Genomic DNA, 21,848 nt, shown 5'->3' on the forward strand with positions numbered 1-21,848 from the left:
CTCCCTTCTTAACAGCACTGTGGGTGTACCTACACCGTACACCACATGGACTGCAGTGGCTCAAGAAGGCAGCTCACCACCACCTTCTCAAGGGCAACTAGGGATGGGCAATAAATGCTGGCCCAGCCAGTGAAGCTCACATCTCATGAATGAGTTTAAAAAATGTTTGGATGGCAAAAACCATCATAATACAAAGGAGTATTAATAGGGTCCATTCAGTCCCATCTACCACCAACTGAGTTTCAATCTCCCCTTATGTTCGGATGAACACTGGAGACAGGCAAACTAGAGATTCTATAGATAAAAACAAAAAAACTGCGGATGCTGGAAATCCAAAACAAAAACAGAATTACCTGGAAAAACGCAGCAGGTCTGGCAGCATCGGCGGAGAAGAAAAGAGTTGATGTTTCGAGTCCTCTTGACCCGTCGACAGAACTTGAGTTCGAGTCCAAGAAAGAGTTGAAATATAAGCTGGTTTAAGGTGTATGGGGGGGGGGGGGGGTGGGGGGAGAGAGAGAGAGAGAGAGAGAGAGAGAGAGAAGTGGAGGGGGGTGTGTGGTTGTAGGGACAAACAAGCAGTGATAGAGGCAGATCATCAAAAGATGTCAACAACAATAGAACAAAAGAACACATAGGTGTTAAAGTTGGTGATATTATCTAAACGAATGTGCTAATTATGAATGGATGGTAGGGCACTCAGGGTATGGCTCTAGTGGGGGTGGGGAGAGCATAAAAGATTTTAAAATATTAAAAGTAATGGAAATAGGTGGGAAAAGAAAAATCTATATAATTAATTGGAAAGAAAGGAAGGGGGAAACAGAAAGGGGGTGGGGATGGGGGAGGGACCTCACGACCTAAAGTTGTTGAATTCAATATTCAGTCCGGAAGGCTGTAAAGTGCCTAGTCGGAAGATGAGGTGTTGTTCCTCCAGTTTGCGTTGGGCTTCACTGGAAGAATTCAGCAAGCCAAGGACAGACATGTGGGCAAGAGAGCAGGGTGGAGTGTTAAAATGGCAAGCGACAGGGAGGTTTGGGTCATTCTTGCGGACAGACCGCAGGTGTTCTGCAAAGCGGTCGCCCAGTTTACGTTTGGTCTCTCCAATGTAGAGGAGACCACATTGGGAGCAACGAATGCAGTAGACTAAGTTGGGGGAAATGCAAGTGAAATGCTGCTTCACTTGAAAGGAGTGTTTGGGCCCTTGGACGGTGAGGAGAGAGGAAGTGAAGGGGCAGGTGTTGCATCTTTTGCGTGGGCATGGGGTGGTGACATAGGAGGGTGTTGAGGAGTAGGGGGTGATGGAGGAGTGGACCAGGGTGTCCCGGAGGGAACGATCCCTACGGATTGCCGATGGGGGGGGGGTGAAGGGAAGATTTGTTTGGTGGTGGCATCATGCTGGAGTTGGCGGAAATGGTGGAGGATGATCCTTTGAATGCGGAGGCTGGTTGGGTGATAAGTGAGGACAAGGGGTACCCTATCATGTTTCTGGGAGGGAAGAGAAGGCGTGAGGGCGGATGCGCGGGAGATGGGCTGGACGCGGTTGAGGGCCCTGTCAACGACCGTGGGTGGAAAACCTCGGTTAAGGAAGAAGGAGGACATGTCAGAGGAACTGTTTTTGAAGGTAGCATCATTGGAACAGATGCGACGGAGGCGAAGGAACTGAGAGAATGGGATGGAGTCCTTACAGGAAGCGGGGTGTGAGGAGCTGTAGTCGAGATAGCTGTGGGAGTCGGTGGGTTTGTAATGGATATTGGTGGACAGTCTATCACCAGAGATTGAGACAGAGAGGTCAAGGAAGGGAAGGGAAGTGTCAGATATGGACCACGTGAAAATGATGGAGGGGTGGAGATTGGAAGCAAAATTAATAAATTTTTCCAAGTCCCGACGAGAGCATGAAGCGGCACCGAAGTAATCATCAATGTACCGGAGAAAGAGTTGTGGAAGGGGGCCAGAGTAGGACTGGAACAAGGAATGTTCCACATACCCCATAAAGAGACAGGCATAGCTGGGGCCCATGCGGGTACCCATAGCCACACCTTTTATTTGGAGGAAGTGAGAGGAGTTGAAGGAGAAATTGTTCAGTGTGAGAACAAGTTCAGCCAGATGGAGGAAAGTAGTGGTGGATGGGGATTGTTCGGGCCTCTGTTCGAGGAAGAAGCTAAGGGCCCTCAGACCATCCTGGTGGGGGATGGAGGTGTAGAGGGATTGGACGTCCATGGTGAAGAGGAAGCGGTTGGGGCCAGGGAATTGGAAATTGTTGATGTGACGTAAGGTGTCAGATGAATCACGGATGTAGGTGGGAAGGGACTGGACAAGGGGAGAGAGAAAGGAGTCAAGATAACGAGAAATGAGTTCTGTGGGGCAGGAGCGAGCTGAGACGATCGGTCTACCAGGGCAGTTCTGTTTGTGGATTTTGGGTAGGAGATAGAAGCGGGCCGTTCGAGGTTGGGCGACTATCAGGTTGGAAGCTGTGGGAGGAAGATCCCCAGAGGAGATGAGGTCAGTGACAGTCCTGGAAACAATGGCTTGATGTTCAGTGGTAGGGTCATAGTCCAGGGAGAGGTAGGAGGAAGTGTCTGCGAGTTGACACTCAGCCTCCGCGAGGTAGATGTCAGTGCGCCAGACAACAACAGCACCACCCTTGTCAGCGGGTTTGATGACAATGTCAGGGTTGGACCTGAGAGAATGGAGTGCAGTAAGTTCAGAGAGAGACAGGTTAGAATGGGTGAGAGGAGCAGAGAAATTGAGACGACTAATGTCGTGCCGACAGTTCTCAATGAAAAGATTAAGAGAAGGTAAGAATCCAGAGGGAGGGGTCCAGGTGGAGGGAGAATATTGGAGATGGGTAAAAGGATCCGTTGAGCTGGGAGAGGACTCCTGCCCAAAGAAGTGAGCCCGGAGACAAAGACGGCGGAAGAAGAGTTCAGCATCATGCCGAGCCTGAACTTCATTGAGGTGAGGGCGTAAAGGTATGAAACTAAGTCCTTTGCTGAGCACTGAACGTTCGGCATCAGAGAGGGGAAGGTCAGGGGGTATAGTGAATACACGGCTGGGTTTGGGATTGGAAGATGGGGTGGGGACGGAGGGCCGGGCAGGGGTGGAGGGTCCTAGATGGGTGTTGGTGTAGATGAGTTGTTGGAGCTTGCGTTCCTTAGCACTTGAGAGAAAGAGAAAAAGTTTCCTGTTGAGGCGTCGGATGAGCCGAAGAATAAAATGAAACTGGGGGCACGCGCAGCTTTGAAAAAGGGTACGGCGGTGCTGCTGGAGTGAGAGGTCGAGTGTGTTCATATGGCGGCGCATGGCACTGAGTGTGGATTTCAGAATGTGACGGGAACAGCAGTCCGAGAAACGTTTTATGTCCCGGAGATACCTGTAATCCTGGGTGGGTTCGAAACATGAGGGGTGGAATTTCAGTTGAAATCCACGTGGGGTAAGTCGGAGATGGAGACAGTCACTGAGAAAGGAGATATGGCTGTGAAAGCGGGTTTTAGTCTATAGATTCTACAGTTCTTTTGTGTTGGTCCATCCTTAAACAAAGAGGCATGTGAATTCCTTGGATGGCTGTGAACATACATATTTAAAAAATATTCACTTGAGATGTGGTACTGTCTGTAACTCAAATGCCAAAGGTCACACGATTTGCAGCAACCCTTTTAAGAGCCTGTTCATGTCCAGTTTTTAAAAGTATGGACTGAAAGTTCATAATATACTGGAGCATAAAAGTAGTTAGCACAGCAAATGGGATCTTGGGCTTCATAAATGGAAGCATTGAGTATGAGTACAAAAGCAGGAAATTATGCTGAATGTTTATAAAGCTCTGGTTAAGTCTCAACTAGAGTATTGTGTCCAGTTCTGACCATCACACTTTAGAAAGGTTGTGAAGGCCCTTGAGAGGGTGCAGGGGAGGTATACCAGAATAGTTTCATGGTTGAGGAATTTTAGTTACAAGGTTTGGATGGAGAAATTGGGATTGTCCTCCTTGGAGTGAAGGAGGTTGATAGGAGGTCAATAGAAGTATACAAGATTTGGGAGGTTTAAAAAAGGTAGACAAGGAAAAGCTGCTCTCATTAGCTGATGGTACAATGATCAGGAGATACAAATTTAAGATTTTAGGTGAGAGACTCAAGGACAGATGTGAGGGAGAACATATTTTGTGCAACAAATGGCAATGACTTGGAATTTGCTGCATATGTGGGTGCGGAAGCATTGACGGTCATTGATAGCCTTGTGGGACTATGCTGTGTCAATTTGTTGTGGCACAAAAAATGTCGAGACTGGGTATGAAGTATTCTTAGATACACACTGTTTAGGAAAGATAGGAAAGGAAAGAAAGGAGGTGGGGTAGCAGTACTGATTAAGGAAAAAAACACATTACAGTACTAGAGAGAAGGGATGCTCTAAAGGGATTAAGGAGAGAATCAGTTTGGCTAGAACTAAGCACCAATATAGATACCATTGCACCACTGGGTGTATTCTATAGGCCACTAGGTAACGGGAAAGATATAGAGCATTGAATCTGTAAGGAAATTACGGAGAGGTGCAAGAACTATAAAGTACTTTTAATAGGGAACTTTAACTATCCTAATGTAAACAAGGATAGTAATAGTGTAAAGGCAGAGAAGGGGAAGAGTTTATGAAATGTGTTCAAGGAACAAATTGCTCTGCAAGTTATAGTAAATAAGGAGGTAGTTGAGTCACTGGGTGTGCTAAAAAAAAATGATAAAACGGAGCTATTAGGATGGTTGATAAGCCACCAGGACCAGATGAGGTGCATTCAAGTTTACTGAGGGAAGAAAGGGTGGATATTGTGGAGGCAATGACCATAATCTTCCAGTCTTCCTTAGATAGAGGTGGTGCCAGAGGACTGGAGAATTGCAAATGTTATGCCCTTGTTCAAAAAAAGGGTTTAAGGAACAACCCAGCAACTATAGGCCAATCAATCTAACCTTAGCGGTGGGAAAGCTTTTAGAAACAATAATTCAAGACAAATTAACAATCACTTGGACAAATGTGAATTAATTAAGGAAAGCCAGCATGAACTTGTTAAGGGCAAATTGTGTTTAACCAACTTGATTTTTTTTGTTGAGGTAATAGAGAAGGTTAATGAGGATAATACAATTGATGTGGTGTTAATGGGCTTTCAAAAGGTTTTTCACAAAGTTCCACAAAACAGGCTTGTTAGCAAAGTTAAAGCTCATGAAATAAAAGGGAGCGTAACAGAACGGACTCAAAATCGGCTAAGTGACAGGATATAGAGCACTGGTGAACAATTTGCTTTTTGAACTGGAGGATAGTGAACTGTGGGGTTGCCAGGAGTCAGTGTTAGGACACCTGCTTTAATGACCTAGACTTGGATGTACAAAGCACAATTTCAAAAATTCCGGATGACACAAAACTTGGAAGTATTGTGAAACGTGAGGAGGTTAGTGACAAACTTCAAGAGAACATAGGCTGTTGGAATGGACGAACAGATAAAATTTAATGCAGGGAAGTAGGAAGTGATTAATTTTGGTAGGAAGAATGAAGACAGGCAATATAAAATAAAGGGTACAATTCTAAAGGGGATGCGAAGCATATATGTGCACAAATCATTGAAGGTGGCAGGACAGGTTGAGAATGCATATGGGATCCTGGGCTTTATAAATAGAGGCATAGAATACAAAAACAAGGAATTTATTATAAACCTGAATAAAACACAGGTTCAGCCTCAACTGGAGGTACTGTGTCCAGTTCTGTGCACAATGCTTTAGAAAGAATCTGAAGGCACAGAAGGTGCAGAAAAGGTTCATGAAAATGGTTCCAGGTATGAAGAGCTTCAGTTACATGGTTAGATTGGAGAGGCTGGTGCTGTTCTCCTTGGACAAGAGAAGATTAAGAGGAGATTTGGTAGACGTGTTCAAAATTGAGTGGTCTGGACAGAGTGGATAGGGAATAACTGTTCCTATAGGTAGAAGGATCAAGGATTAAACAATTATCTGTAGAGAAAAAAATTGTAGTACCACTGAGCAAATATAGGTTAGAGGAACTGGGCGCATTCCTTTTGTGGAGAGCCCCTATACAATGTGACAGAATGGCCTCCTTCTGAGCTGTAACCAGTTAATGATTTTAGGATTCTATGATTTCAAAAGAAAACTGGATAGACACTTGAGGGGAAAAAAAAACTTGCAGAGCAAAGGAGATATAGTGGGGGAATGGGACTGACTTGATTACTCGACAGAGAACTGGCATGAACTCGATGGCCCAAATGACCTCCTTCTGTGCCGTAAATGACCCCACAGCCCTCTTCAACCATAGCTACCACATCAACCAAACAGATTCCACAGCACTCATTGACACACTTCCCTCCTGCTTGCAGATCTGCAAAGCCTGAACCCAGTAGAGGAGCCACTACTGGCCTTTTGTGGGGCATCCATTGCTGAGGGTGCCCCAGCAGAGGTGCTGAAACCATCAAGGATGATGGTTTGATAGCAAGGATGTTGGTGAAACAGCAAGAAGACAGTGATGACAACGCACGGTCACTTGATTTCACACTTGCAGCCACTAACTCAGATAATGACACTGCAAGTAACTTAAATGACAATATAGAAACAGGATCAGCATATGATGAGACGCTGTGCATGAGTGGCCTGCAGCCAGGGCAGGGATCAAGGGTCGTGCAGGTGCCAACATGCCAAAGGGCAAGGTTACATATGAGTTCTGCTGCCGGGGGCTCAGATGAGCACTTCAATGGGTAGTGTTCAGAAGAAGGCTAATGGATTTGCACAAAAAAAACTGCTTGGTGCATTTGGAATTCTGCCAGAAAGCCTGCAGTCAATGGTGGGGGGCAAGGAGGAGTCCACCATACACTTGGGATGGGGCTTTGTGCAGATTTTGAAGTCCATCCTTTCCAGCATAGAAGTGGTGACCGACTCCACCAGCACCATGTGGACCCAACCTTGATGCAACATCTAATGGACAATGTCCCAGTCTCCACGGAGGCACAAGAAGCTTCCACCAGAAATCTGAATGCTGTCACCCTAGCTGTGAATTATAGTGTGCAAAGGGACTTGCAGCCAACAATCTGTCCTGCAACAGATTACTAGGATTGGTGAGATACTGCCCCAAGGTCAACTCACACCAAATGTGTGCACAAATGCCATTTTGTACATCAAATAGCGCATGTAGTACCCAAAGAATGGGCAGTACTGCTCTGAATTTCACACTGGAGCCTGTGTCTTCAGAAGATCTTTTTCAAAAAGCAACAGAACCCCAAATTTGCAAAGTTTCAAACAAATTTATTGACAATAGTTGAGCAAGCAAATGAGTAACAGTTATATAATACATATATATTTACACTAGGTATATTATTCTATCTCCTTGAAAGTAAGATGCATGTAATGTCAATGCTGAACTGTTATTTTATCTTTAATCTTTATTTATGGTTATTATTTTCTTCTAATGATTTTAAACACAGTAGCTATTAGGCCTGACCCATCTGAAAGGTCCAGAAAGTCAATCAAAAAATGGTCCCTCAGCCATTGAGTAATTGTCAGCTTAAGCTCAAAGATCAACTGTCAATCATACACATATTAGCAAATCATCAAGTATGACCTTGATATTAAGGCGAGGATGGAGAGGAACCATGGGAGTCTGGTAGTGGGTGATGCACACACAAAAGTTGGGCGGACCCTTGCTGATTTTAAAAACAGGATCTCATGAATAGAACATTTTGCTGACTCTCGCTTGACACTCAGCCAGATTGACTGCCTGGCCAGTGGGTGGAATTGGAAATCTTATGACAGATGCCAGTCGGGGACCCAGGGAGATGGCCCTTGTCAGTGGAAAGATGGCTTTGCGGCAGATTGGGAATGGCAGACAAGATCAGGGCAGGGGTGGGCTGAGGGCCCCAAGTTTCCTTGAGGAACCTGGAGTGAGCACTCCGGCTTCTCCTGGTTCACAAAGGCTTCGAAAAGAAGCAGATCTTATATTTTCAAGTCAGTTACTCCTGTCTTGGATCTGGTGCCAGGCAGCCGGCAATGCGGGACTCCCACTGACATTCACTTAATTCTACTTCATGTACCAATGAGATCATTGGACCAAGACATTTAAACATTCAACAGGTCCCCACCTGCCCTTTGTGGGAGCCTGGCCAATGATGTGATTTGGGGGTAGTAAAAGTTTAAATGGCGTGGAAGATAGTGGGCTTGGAGCCAAGAGCTAGATGTTTCCATCTCACCCACTTCCTTGGGCTATTCATACCGGGCAGGAGTTGAAGTGTAGTCTTTAAAATCGAGACCAATGTATTTGTTTGAAAATGGCTTAGCTCCTCCCTCCACCCTGCATCCTGGAAAACAACCAAAGTTTGGAAAATGGATATCATGAATTGTAGCTGTTTTACCTCCTTTCATATTGTGAGTAAACTGAGTGAACCATAACCAAGCTAAAAATGGAAAAAGAATACATAGGGGCTAATTTCAACCTCACTGTCAACACCTGTTCCTGGCCTGCATTCCCATTTCAGAACATTCCCAGCTCTAACAAAACCTCATTGCCAGCATTTGCATTTCCAATCTGCATCTCTCTTTATCAGCATTCCCACTTCTGAGCTGTACCCCTCATTTGACATGGCTCTGCCTTCTTTCCTATGCCATCTCTCAATATCAACACTGTCACTTGTACACCTTCCCAATGTTCTGACAAAGAAAAACAGTGTGATTAGAAGGGAAAAGAAAGAAAGGAATCGTCTCCATTACAAAAAGATGATGTGGATTATATCCCTCTCTTTAAACCATTTCACCTTGCTACAGAACCACAGTAAAATCAAATACATAACCTCACAAATTCAGACCATGAACTTTATCCTCCATGTTGATATTTTTCAACCCCACTGCCCCCAAAAGGCCAGTCTGTGATTTGTTCTTATGTTTTGCTTTCAGAGAGCACTGACCCTTGTTCTGCTATTAACACATTCTGTTATCTGAGCTTTATGCCACTATTAGCACCTGCCTTAGTCTTTAACACAGAAATTACCACTCCCTTTGTCTTGTGTCCAGGACATCTTTGTCAAATCTCTCCTGAGCCCCCACCTATTGCTGACCTTCTATTTTGCTCTGCCTGCTCCATCCCCTCTCTTCAACGGTATAAAGCCGATCACATTTCTACCTCTCTTCAGCTCCGAAGAAGAATCATACCAACTTGAAACATTAACTCTGTTTCTCTCTCCACACATGTTGCCAGGCCTGCCGAGCATTTCCCAGCATTTTCTATTTTTATTTTAAATTTTAGCTAATCTCTACCAACCATGTCAAACTTCATAGGTGGCAGGCGTTTTAAAATTTTGCAGGTCTCCCATTTTTTGGCATTAAGGAGTTGTACATTTATTACATATCGCCATGCATAGCTGTCTGCACCATTGGAGTGAGGGGATGGGCGCTCCAGAAGGGGAAAAGCTGCCTTCAGATTCAGTGAGACCACCTTTGGTACCCTCCTGCATGCGGTTCATGATAGACATCACCAGTTCTTGCTGAGCACTGGGAAGAGAAGGAAGCCTAGGCAGACTCATGTTGAGTCGGAGGAGGTGGCTGACGAGGCCAACAGTGTTGAAGTGGTGATGAGGACTTGGTTCCAGTGCCACAAAAGGCTCAATGATCTCATGAAATCAGTTGCAGGTAGTAGATCTCTGCCTGTACACCCTTGGGATGGTATAAGTTTGTCTGCACCTCCACTGTTGGGTTTCTGGGTTCCTCCTGATTCTCGGGGTCTGGCACTGCTCTGTCCCTTCCTGAGGGACCACAGCATCCTGAGCCTCCCTGTGTTCCCTTCTTCCTCTCACTCTTCTCCGTCTCCTCCTCCTAATCCTTCTCTCTTCCTCACTGGAGGATGTGTCTCCAATTGAGACAACCAACCCCATCTGTCTCAGACACTTTTCACCCCTCGCCCCTGAGTAATGGACAAGAAAATAATCTATCAAATGAGCTTTCTGAAAAATATTCAAAAGGTTCCTCTGTCCACTCCAATGAGCAGTCCCTGCAGTCAATAGAATTTGAACTGCAAAGTTGAGACTCCGGTCTCAGCTGCAGTTTTAAAACCCGCCCAAACAAGCTTGCCCTTAAAAAATTGATTCCTCACCTGCCATAAATCTCGCCCTGAAGGCGTATTATTGCCTTCTGACTGTAATATTGCAGTGAGATGTGCTGTTGATTAGCTGACTTGCCTTTTAAATTGATATTTAAGTAACGTGGGCGGGTTCCCGACTTTTTGACCCGCCCGCATACGGTATTATGGGAAGCTGGTTTATGACATCATAAATGGCACCCGATGTCATCATGCCCCATAAAATGCTCCACAAAGCGGAAAACAATCCCCATCTTGGAGCCTAAAATTAAGTCCTTTGTGAGCAATAGACGAATGAATGTCTTATAGCATAACTACTGATCATAGAACATATGGTAAAAAGAGGCAGTTTTGATGAGAAATAATAGATCACTGCATTTTTCTATTTACTATATCATGGATTTTGACATAAAGTGGAAGGAAAATGACCACCCTGAACAAGAGGGACAGGCGAGATTCTTAATTGTTGATATTTTCCTGATGTGGATGAGGACATACGGTAATATGAAAACTATTTTTGCAAGTGTTTTATGCCCATGAATGTTTAGATTTCCTCTCATCTGTATATGAGTGTTGAGAATATAAGCCAAAATGATAATATCATCAGCATGAGCATTGATGCACTTACAACCTCATCTAGCGGCCAGATGTTATATCAGAATTACAGCAGCAATGAAAATCAACCATGGCATTTTGCCAGCAGGGCTATAGCTGCACTATGGTAATAGGAAAATTGCTTGTTCAGAGACACTAGTTTCTGTATAATAATTCCCTATCAGCATGAAAACATGACCTAAATGGCCTCTCTCCATGAGTTGAAGGTGAGCATGTCACATCATTTGCAGCTTCTAACAACAGCCAGAATACACTAATTATAAAATGTTTGCCACAGTGCAGTTCTCGACTGCCAAAGTCTTTTTGATCAAAATGTATGCAACTTCTGAAGGCATGGTGGAGATGATGAGGAAGCAGGGAATAATAATATACTCTTTATGGCTCTCTGGAAGAACGTGCTCAGAAAATTGGATAAACTGTTGGAAAAGAATTTACACATACTGCTGGGTTGAACTTTAATGCGCTGTTAAGGAAGGTCTACTTTTTTAACCTATTGTACTTTTGAGGCGTCTATCATGAACTGCATGGGCTAGAATTTTCCCTCATCGGGTGGGCTCGGTGGGAGCAGGAGGGTGCGGTCGGGAAGCCGACTGCTGCCTGCGATTGGCTCCGCACCGCAATTTCATATGGGTGGGCCAATTAAGGCCCGCCCTATGCAGATTGTGAGCGGCAGCGCTGAGTGCTGCCTGTGCGGGTGGTGAGAGGAAGGAGAGCTGGGCCTAGTGCGCAGCTCGTGCATGCGCACGAAAGAGCACTTGTGTTTCCCTGAGGCACGGAGCTGCCCCAGGGTGATTGAAGCGCGTTTTAAGAAAATTAATAAAGACAGTAAAAATGTATAAAAACTTGTCCCCTCATGTGACTTTGTCATAAGAGACGGGACATATTTTTAATTCCAAAATAAAGTTTTTAATTAATATTTGTTTGCTCTAGGAAACCTCATCCCGCTCATGGATGAGGTTTCCTAAAAAATGTAAAGGCCGCTTGGACCTTTCACCTGCCCGCCAACCGTAAGGCTGGATGGGCAGCATAAATTTTAATTTAATTAGCTTGTTAATGGCCTTAATAGGCCTTTTAATTATCGATGGGTGTGCAGCTGACTCTGGCTTGTGCCCGCTGAATGAAATATCGCTTGAGTGCGTGATGACGTCGGGCCGCACGCACCCATGTCATTGCGCATCATTTTATAATCAAGCATGTCGGACATGAGCCCTTCATGCCCAGCATAAAATTCTGCCCATGGATAGTTCCTTGCCTGTCCCCTTTATTCTATATATCTATATAGTTTCAAGCAGCTCATAAAGACTTGCTGTTAACATGCAGAAGACTACGAAGACACGTTCTATAACAAACACCGTTACAACGGAGGTAATAACACAATCTCGAAGTGAGTTCTACAGACAAGGATAGTGTACAAATCTTTACTGTTAACTGCTCTGAAAGGAAAGCAGAAGCATCTCTTTGGGTCTTGGCATCAACATTAGCAGCTCTTGTGATGCTATTCCGATCACATTGCGGTTAGAAATGATCAACAGTGATATATTAGTATTGTCTGGTAAATGATGAATCTGTCACATCATCTGGTCTATGTGGTTTTGATCTGTAGTGAATCCAGAAACAAAAGAAAACTTTATCCTGCACCCTGCAAAATTGGACCAAATATATTGGGCAGAATTTTGCCCTCGATGGGTGGGCGGGCCCCACTGGCTCGGCGGTGGGCAGGCAGCTGATCACTACTGCCGAAATGTGCCCCGCCGCCATTTTGAGTGGGCGGGCCGCCCGACAGGAAGCGCTATGCGCTTCCTGTGCAGGGGGGATTCCCCAAATGTGAGAGTGCACTCTCTCGCGCGTGCTTCCAAAAGAGCACACATCTTTCTGAGGCAAAGTGCTGCCTCAGGGAGACCACTGAAAGGCTGACAAATATAAAAAATAGAACAATAAAAAACTCATTAACATGGCCCCCTCATGTGAAAATGTCACACAAGATGGGACATGTTAATGAAATAAACGAAAACTTTATTGAATGTTTTTAAAACTGCTATCAAACCTCATCCCGCCACTGGATGAGGTTTGTAAAAAGGATCACCTACCCGCCTGCCCGTTGGGCCGGTGCGCTGTGCCGAAGTTTGCACGGGCCCCTCAAAATCAAGTTAAGGACTTTAATGAGATCTTTAATTAATGGCGGGCACGCGTCCCAGTGCATAGCACTCCCACCGACCGAAATATCGTGATGCCGCCGCTAATGTCAGGAAGTTCGCGTGACATTTTAAGTGCTGAGTGCGGGCTCCGCCACCCGCACACCAGCCAGAAGATTCTGACCATTAGATCTCTTAGTGCAATGCAGTACACTACAGTACTGGTATTGATCTCGAAAAGGACATGGGAAGAGGAGTAGGCCATTCAACCTCTTGGGTGCACATTATTGAACATACAGGCCTTCGAATTGCTGCTTCTAAGTGTAACGTGCACTATAATATACCAGGAAAGCATAGCAAAATAAGATATGTCTGGCACTCCCTTCATTAACCCTGCCAAAAATACTCATTTTAACCTGCTCCCATAATCGGGAATCTGCTTTTGTTTTTCAAAGTCCACGTGAAATTCCCTTTCTGAATTTACAAAGTTTCTTCCTAAACTTCATCTCCTTCTTCTCCTTTCTGTGCCTCCCTGAAATATATTTCTTTGACTTTTGCACTACAGTTCGGAAATGCATGACGAGAGGAGACTTGTCACGTATGAGATTCCTATTAATATAATCTGACAAATTCTCAAAGGAAATTTAAAATTATGGCACATAATGACATTAATTTTATTGCAATGAAGGATTATATTTAGTTCATGGATTTTTTAAATAAAAATATCAATCTCAAATCGAACCTTTTGTACTGTTGGTATTTCTCCGCATAATAGGCCTAAACAATAGTTTTTTTTTATTTTGACAACATAAGAAAACAAGGGACAATGCACACAACACAAGATAAATCATATTGCAACAGATTATTGGATTGCTTTCATATGACATCAGTCTGGAAATAAATATTGTCTTTTATTCCCCAAACAAACCCAATACAACCTCTTTAAGGATGTACCAGCTACATTGGTTTCTCATATACCAGAATTTTCAAAACCTTTTTAATATTGGCCAAATCATCTGCAATTACTTCAGTTTGAAACCTTCAATTAAATTCAATTAAAAATAACATGATATGCACCTGTAAACCAGTTAGTCTGGGATTCCATCAAATTTACTCAATTTCTTTGTAAAAGCAGGTACTGTACCTCTGACACCAACTGAGTCAAAACCAAATGCCCATCCTTTACCTGACCATTAACCACTTAATTATTTTGCTTCCTCTGGCTGCATTCGACAGAGGGTCAATCTGTAGGCAAAGCCCTCTCTATTTCCCACAATGCTTAAGCAATTCATCTTCAGTTAGGCTAGAATGGGAGTGGACTAAAAGGTCAGCACCTATGGAGGAGCATCAGGTGAAAATTAGCTATCTGGACCTCATAGCTTTTACTGTTCAACTTAAATGTTAGGGTTTAAACCATTAAGCAAAATGAAGTTTGAGGTTTCTTTATGTAAATCAGCTATTGCTGTTCAACTGACTATAAAATCACAGGATTTATCATTGCAAAAGAGATTTGAGGCTTTTGGGCTTTTGTGAGCTTTTGGATTTCTATCTGGATGGGCCTATTAATAAAGTTAGCTTCAAATCTTGTATTATTTTCACATTGTCGTTTTTGCAGATGTGTTCTGTTTGACACTTTATATGGTTGTATAACCAAAGCTTCTAAATTTCAGGTTTTATCATTTCTGAATCAAAAACTCAGATAAAATTCAGCTGCTTTTGTATGTCAAAAGAAAAGAGAATGTTTGCAATCAGAAAATTTTCATCATTAAAAAAGCAGCATTTTCTTCCACATGAAATTTCATTTAGCAATCAACAAGTAACACAGGTGAATTCTAAATCATGCTACTGGACAGTACTGAAGAATGAAGTACTCATTGCATTAATTGAGAGTGCATGTGTGTGATGCATCAGAACTACTGTGTACAAATATTATGGCCAGAATTTTGCCCTTGACGGGTGGAAGGGCCCGACCGACTCGGCGGCGGGCGGGCAGCCGATTGCCGCTGCCGAAACGGGCTGCGCCGCTACTTTCCATGGGCGGGCCAATTAAGGCCCGCTCACCAGGTTAACAACTCCCATGGAGAATGGGAAAATAGTCGCGGGGGTGGGCCGCCTCAGACTGCTGCTTCCAATGGGGAACTAGTAGCCTGCTTGAGGCAGTGCACCTGGCCACTCGGGGAGAGAGAGAGGCAGCTGTGGTTCCACAGGAGCATGAGCAGGAGGAGGGGGGCAGGCTGCAGGATAGGCCAGCGGGGGCCACTGTGCCCCTCGCTTCTCCAATGCATGCCTAGCTGTCCTCCTCCAATAGGTTTCCAGCCGTTTGGATGTATTGTATCCGGATGATGGGAGGAGGAGGGCCCCTCATGTCACCAGGCAGGCGTGGGAGGAGGTTGGTGTTGCTGTCAGCGCCCATGATGATGTGTGGCGCACAGGGACCCAGTGCCACAAGAGATGCAATGATTTGCTGCATTCTGGAAGGGTGAATACCATGTCGCCTTGGCTATTTGACCCAGCAGGTAACCTTAGCCTTTGAGCCCTCCCGTCTTAGTGTCGTTACTGCATTGGGTACTTGGCGCACGCTGGGTAGGCAAACAGATAGTGACCATGCTTACATCAGCCTTAGTGGTTGTGGAGAAGATGGGTTCTCCCTGCAGCATATGTTGGTGTTTGTCACATTTGAGTAGTCTGGGGGCAACCTGCAGGGGAGGCAGCTAGACACATACTCAAAACTCCAGCACATATCATATTGATGGTGATGAGATGGTGGAAGGGAGCCTCAAGGTGTTGTGGCCAAGAGCCATCTACTGTTCTGTGCCATGTGCGCTAAGACCCATATGGGATTGAAACTTAATTTTACTATTCATCTTTGGGGAGTGGTAGTTGTCAGATTTAATTGGGATTGACTCGTAAATCAAAAGATTAAACTATAACTTACTGGTATTAAATTTACCTTCTTTAAAGATAAAATGAAGCAATTACCTATCATTCCTATATATATAATTGTTAGGTTACTTTGCTTTAGAAAAGTGTTATGGCACAGCTGATGGTAAATGCTGAGTTGTTCAAAACACAAAGGGAAACTTAAAACAACTGCCACAACTTGTTTTGTAGTTTGTACAAATTTCAAGATGCATGCCTTGAATTCAGTAGTAATATGACCACCAAGTCTTACAGTTTTTATAAAACTAAATTAAACATTTATTAATAAGAGAAATGCTTTTAAAAAACATATATAGATCTATAAATTACTACTACAATAACTTCTAAATGCTCGAATCAATCTAACTGCCAGTTACACTTTTGTTAAAGCAACAGTAAGACACAATGGGCAGAATTTTGCCGTCAGCGAGCAAGGGGTGGGGCCCGCTCGCCGATGTGTAAAATGACACGGGATGACGTCAGGCAGAACCCCTGATGTCATCCTGGTTCATCAAAATCAGCTGTTTGCCCGCCGACCTGTCAATGTCCAATTGAGGCCATTGACAGGATCAATGATGCAATTAAAGGACCTGCTCGTCCAACCTTAAGATTGGTGGGCAGGCCAGGAGCCCCAGCTGGCAACAGAAAAAAAATGAAACCTCATCTAGCAGTGAGATGAGGTTTCATGCAGGGTTTTAAAAAGTTTAATAAAACTATAGTGTAAATTATGAACATGTCCCATCTCATGACCCAGGCAAAGAAACATAGTACCCTGAAAAAGTCGGATTCAAAGTGAGTTCTCTTAACTTCAGTCCCTGGAGACAGCAACTTGAGGCATAGATGCTGAAGGCTTTTCACCCTTGTTAGATCTCCAAATGCCTCTCTTACAGTCTTCTCTCCTTTATATGTATTTTCCTCTTTGAATTCAAATTCCCATTGTTTCACTATGTCTTTTGAACTTTACCTCTCTACTAATAAAAAATCTATCCTAGTATCAATTCCACCAGTAATTTTTGTGAAAAATAAATAAACACACCGGCCAGAATCTTTGGGTCGGCGAGCGGGTGTGGGCCCCGCTCACCGACACATAAAATGACACGCGGTGACATTGGGCGTGCATCCCGATGTGTCATTCTGGTCCTCAGTTCAGCGAGCGCACAGCGGAGGAGGCTGCATGCCCGCCAAACTGTCAAAGGCCTATTAAGGCCATTTAAAAACCAGCAGGGCAGAATTTTGCCGTCGCCGAGCAGGGAGCGGGGCCCGCTCGCTGACGCATAAAATGACGTGGGATGATGTTGGGCGGAACCCCCAATGTCATCCCTGTCCATTTAAATCTTCAGGAAGGCGGGGGCGCAGCAAAATCAGCTGTGGGCCCGCCGACCTGTCAATGGCCAATTGAGGCCATTGACAGGATCAATTATACAATTAAAGGACCTGCCCATCTAAGCTTAAGGTTGACGGGCAGGCCAGGAGTCCTGGTGGGGAATAGATAAAACATGAAACTTCATCTACAGGTGGGATGAGGTTTTATGTAGGGTTTTAAAAAGTTTAATAAAGTTATTATGTAAATTATGACCATGTCCCATCTCATGTGACATTGTCACATGAGGGGGACATATTAGGGAATTTTTTTTTTCTATTTTTCATATTTTTCAAAGTGTAAGTGATCACCTTGAGGCAGCTCTTATTCTCAGGGAGATGTGCGCTCGTTTGTGCGCATGCGCAAAAGAGCATGCTCTCACTTTTGGGGAACCCACCCCCCCGCCCGCATAGGAAGCGCATAGCACTTCCCGCTGGACATCACGTTGGGCGGGCCTTAATACCCGCCCATGTAAAATGGCGGTGTGGCCCGCTTCTCTGGTGGGGATCGGCTCCCCGCCCACCGGAGGTTGTGTTGGGCCCCCCTGCCCGAGGGCAGAAAATTCTGCCCGAGAAGTTATTAACTGAGCTGCCTGTCCAACATTAAGGTTGGCGGGCAGGCAGAGAGCCTAAATGGCCTTCGCTTTTATCATGAAATCTCATCCATGGGCAGGTTGAGGTTTCATGAAGCGTTTATAAATTAAATACATTTTTTAATTAAAATTCATTGACATGTCCCAGCTCATGTAAGGGGACATATCTTAAAAATATTTATTTTCTTTATTAAAATTTTTAAAAATCAAACTAACCTCCATGAGGCAGCTCTGTGCTTCAGGGAGATTTCTGTGCTCTTTCACGCGCATGCCTGCAAGAGCACAGGCCCCAACTCAGCCTACTCCCCCCACCTGCACAGGGAGTGCTCAGCGCTTATTGGCCTGCTCATGCAAAGTGGCGGCGCACAGCTGATCACAGACGGCGATCAGCTGCGTGCCCACCCGTGCCCTCTCCCATCCAAACCCGCCCCCCCCGCCAACTAGGAGAAAATTCTCCCCACTATTTCTCACTACTTCTGCTGACTAGGTATACATCACACCCCCACCGCCCACACCCCACCCTCCCCCCGCCCCCCCCACCCCCCTCCCACCCCCACCACTTTAAATTCCAGCCACCATAGTTTGTTTAAAAATGCAAATGTTCCCTTTACAGGTTCTCAAGCTTCCCATCTTTCCCTAATTAACATTTCAAACCTAACATTTCTTCTTACATCAAAACACCCAGACTAGCTGCTTCTAATTCAATTAAGTCTCTCTCACATACACAGGCACCTGTTTAGACACATCCCACTATTACTCTATTTTAATAAATTCCAATAACATTATGGAAATTATTATATCTTCCTGACAAAGGAATGAAAGAATTGCAGAGCATTGAATGTAGACATACAATTCGTAGATTTAAATCAACATTTTTCATCTGTTACAAAAACAATGCATTCAAATATCAGAGTGCAGACAGGATGGTTACCATTCCAGTTTGATGTATACATCTAGACTTATATAATAGTCTAGTTACCCCCTCAAAGAACTCCAGTCAATTAATTTGGATTCTAAATATAAGCTAACTGCTTCTTAAAGCCTCGTTGGTCCTCAGAAAAGCATTGATGACTTTTATGCTTTTAGCATAATTTTGATTATATTTTTCCATGAAGGATATTAAACTAATTGGGTCTCAATTTCTAAGTTTGCAATTCACTGGGTTTGGTGATCAGGATATAATAATGCCTGTTTAACTACAGCTTCATTTATTTCCTCTAATTTCCTTAGTGATTCTGAAGTGTATCTCATTTGGCTCAGTTGCCATAGATACTTGTTTGAGTTTCTTCATGCATGTTTTACTGATTTAGGCTTGTTTATAGATTCATAGTTCAAAATAATTGGAATTAGATTTTACTCATAGTCTTCACTTGAAAAGACTTACAAAAAGGTTGGTGAAAGATCTTCCAGTTCATGAAGCACACTCTATCCAGACATGGTAAGGCACAGCTTTAATCATGCAAACTCCTGGCGAAAGTAAAAAAAAACAGGGAAAACAATTGGCAGTCATAGACTCTGGGAAATTCCCTTCTGACTCACCAGATAATTAAATGAATTTCCAGGATGGTAGTTTCTGTAGCTACTCATAATCCACCGAACCCAGTAAGTTACTTTATATAATTGGAAATACCTTCTTTACTTGGGAATTTCACACATTCATTTTTAAAGGACAATGGATCCCATTGCATGATTCAATTGTCTGTTTCGGGGCTGATACTTCTCTGCAAAGGCTGATGTGAAGTATCTATTTAACATATCAAGTGAATCATGCTGCTTACTGGCAATCCCTAGTAGAGATGAAAGTTGATTATAAACATATCAACCATTTTCTAATTCACTATAAAACCTCTTCCCAGCTTGTACCTTAAAGGACACAACTGGCCTTTAACACAACAATTGCTTCACATTTTTTGGCCCCTTTTCTTGCTGTGATCTAGAATCTACATTTATGGAATCATATCAAATAGAATCATTGAGAGAATTTTAACCTGGTGAAGAATATGGCTTTGGATGATGGTGAAAGATGCTGGTGATGCTGGGTGGGAGGGGGTTTAAACCAACAAAGATACCAGCATATGAGAAGCCATCTTCAACCCATTGGTTTCCATATATAATTCAAGTGCATCATGCTGTTTGCTGGCAATCCTTAGTAGAGATGAAAGTTGATTATAAACATATGTTAACTGCTCAATCGGAGCAATATTTCAACTCACTTTCAAATTTAATGGCACATTTATGGGTTTCCAGGCTTCCTGAAACTTGCCAATGAAAGCAAGCAGCGAACACAATGACAATTGAGGGGGTTGAATCAAATTTGTGGAAATACTGCAATAAATACTCACTATGTTATGAGCCCTGTAGAGACCATTAGCATTTAAAGAGAAATTTGAGCACCCGGTGATTAACTGAAAGAAATTACATCACAAGTTTCATGGGGAGAATTTTCCCCCCATTGGGGGCATTGTGCAGGGCAGGCGCAAACTCGCTCTGGTCTGCATTGCCCTCTTACATGGGCCGGCCAATTAAGGCCCACCCAGTGTGACATGCACCCGGAAGCGCTGAGCGCTCCCTGTGCCGATGAGAGAGGATTCCTGAGTCAGTGCCTGCACTCTTTCATGCATGCGGAAATGCCTCAGGGAGATTAGTTTAAGTTTTAAAAAGCTGAATAAAGGAAAGAAAAATTTTTAAGACCTGTCCCCTGTCACATGAGCAGGGACATGGCAGTGAATTTTTAAAAATTTTAAAATTTAATTTATAAACCCTTCATAAAACCTCATCCCGCCCATGGATGAGGTTCCACGAGAAATGCAAAGGCCACCTGGGCTCTTCGCCTGCGTGCCAACCTTAAGGTTGGATGGGCAGCATTCTTAACTGTTTTAATTGATTTCTTAATGATCTTCATTGGCAGTTGACATTCTGGCAGGCGCGCAGCCGACTCTGGCATGTGCCCCCCGAATGAAATATCGCGATGACATTGGTACGCATATGCCTGATGTCATCGCATGTTATTTTATGCCTTGGTGAGCAGGCCCCGGCCCCGCTCGCTGACCTGAAAATTCTGCCCCATGTTTTTAAACAAAAGCAAACCTCACTGGATATAAAAAATATTAAACAAAGCAAGCGCTATTAACATAACACTATAGTTTCTCAAAGTTTTGAATATAAATCCAGTACCCCTTTTGCTTCCTAATTCCTGCCAAGCGTTTCATTATACATTACGAGATCTAAGGATCCATTCGCTTCTCCGTTTAGAATTCAAACTAAGTATGCCACAGCTTTCTGCAATTCACTTTAATTTTTCCTCAGCGTTCCAGCTATTCTCTGAGGTATGAGATTTCATAGGGACCTTTCCATTAGTTTTTGGCTAAGCAATCCTCCAACTTCTCTTCAAAATCTCATGGTTGTGGACTTCTCCGCTGAAGTTTAGGGTGCACTGTATTCATGCTCAATGATTTAAAGATCATGAACACCCCTGGTTCCTATTGGCCTCTGTACTGCTTGGCTTGGCTTTGGACAGACATAAATTGTTTTACAGCTCTTGGCAGACTCACTCTTTCTCTGCCTTCTCCAAGCTAACTCTGTCTCCAAACTGAGCATGTACTCCCACCTATATTCCACATAGTAAACAATAAAGTTAGTATTTTCTCTGCTTAAGGTGCAGGCCTGGCTAACATTTATCTCTTTCGCTCCCTCGACTCAGTGAGCTACACTATTTCTCCTTGTTCCCAAGTTGAACTGCTAACAGCCTGCGCCTGTGAGCAAACAGGCAGATAAATAAACAAAGGAATCTCCCTAACTCCCACAGACCATGGCAAGGTGTTATTCTTGGGACGTTCCAAATAGAATATTTAACTAATTACCTTTTGCTTTCAAGTCACACCCTGTGACCCACATGACTAATTTATATCTCAAATGGAATTAATGGTCCTCTCTCCAGACTCCCTGGTTCCACCAAGAAACTCCCTTGTTTACAAAAATGCTTTTAGCTTCCTTGATCTGGGAGCTATATGAATAATCCAATTCTCTTACTGAAATAAATGTAGATCTCCTGTCCCTAACAAAAGCTCAAAGCTGGATCATCTATTGTTGGAGTTCTCTCTCTTCCAATCTAACCTTATCTGTCTGTTTGGGTTGCACTTTC

Source organism: Carcharodon carcharias, chromosome 11 (assembly GCF_017639515.1).
Source record: "Carcharodon carcharias isolate sCarCar2 chromosome 11, sCarCar2.pri, whole genome shotgun sequence".
Taxonomy (NCBI): Eukaryota; Metazoa; Chordata; class Chondrichthyes; order Lamniformes; family Lamnidae; genus Carcharodon; species Carcharodon carcharias.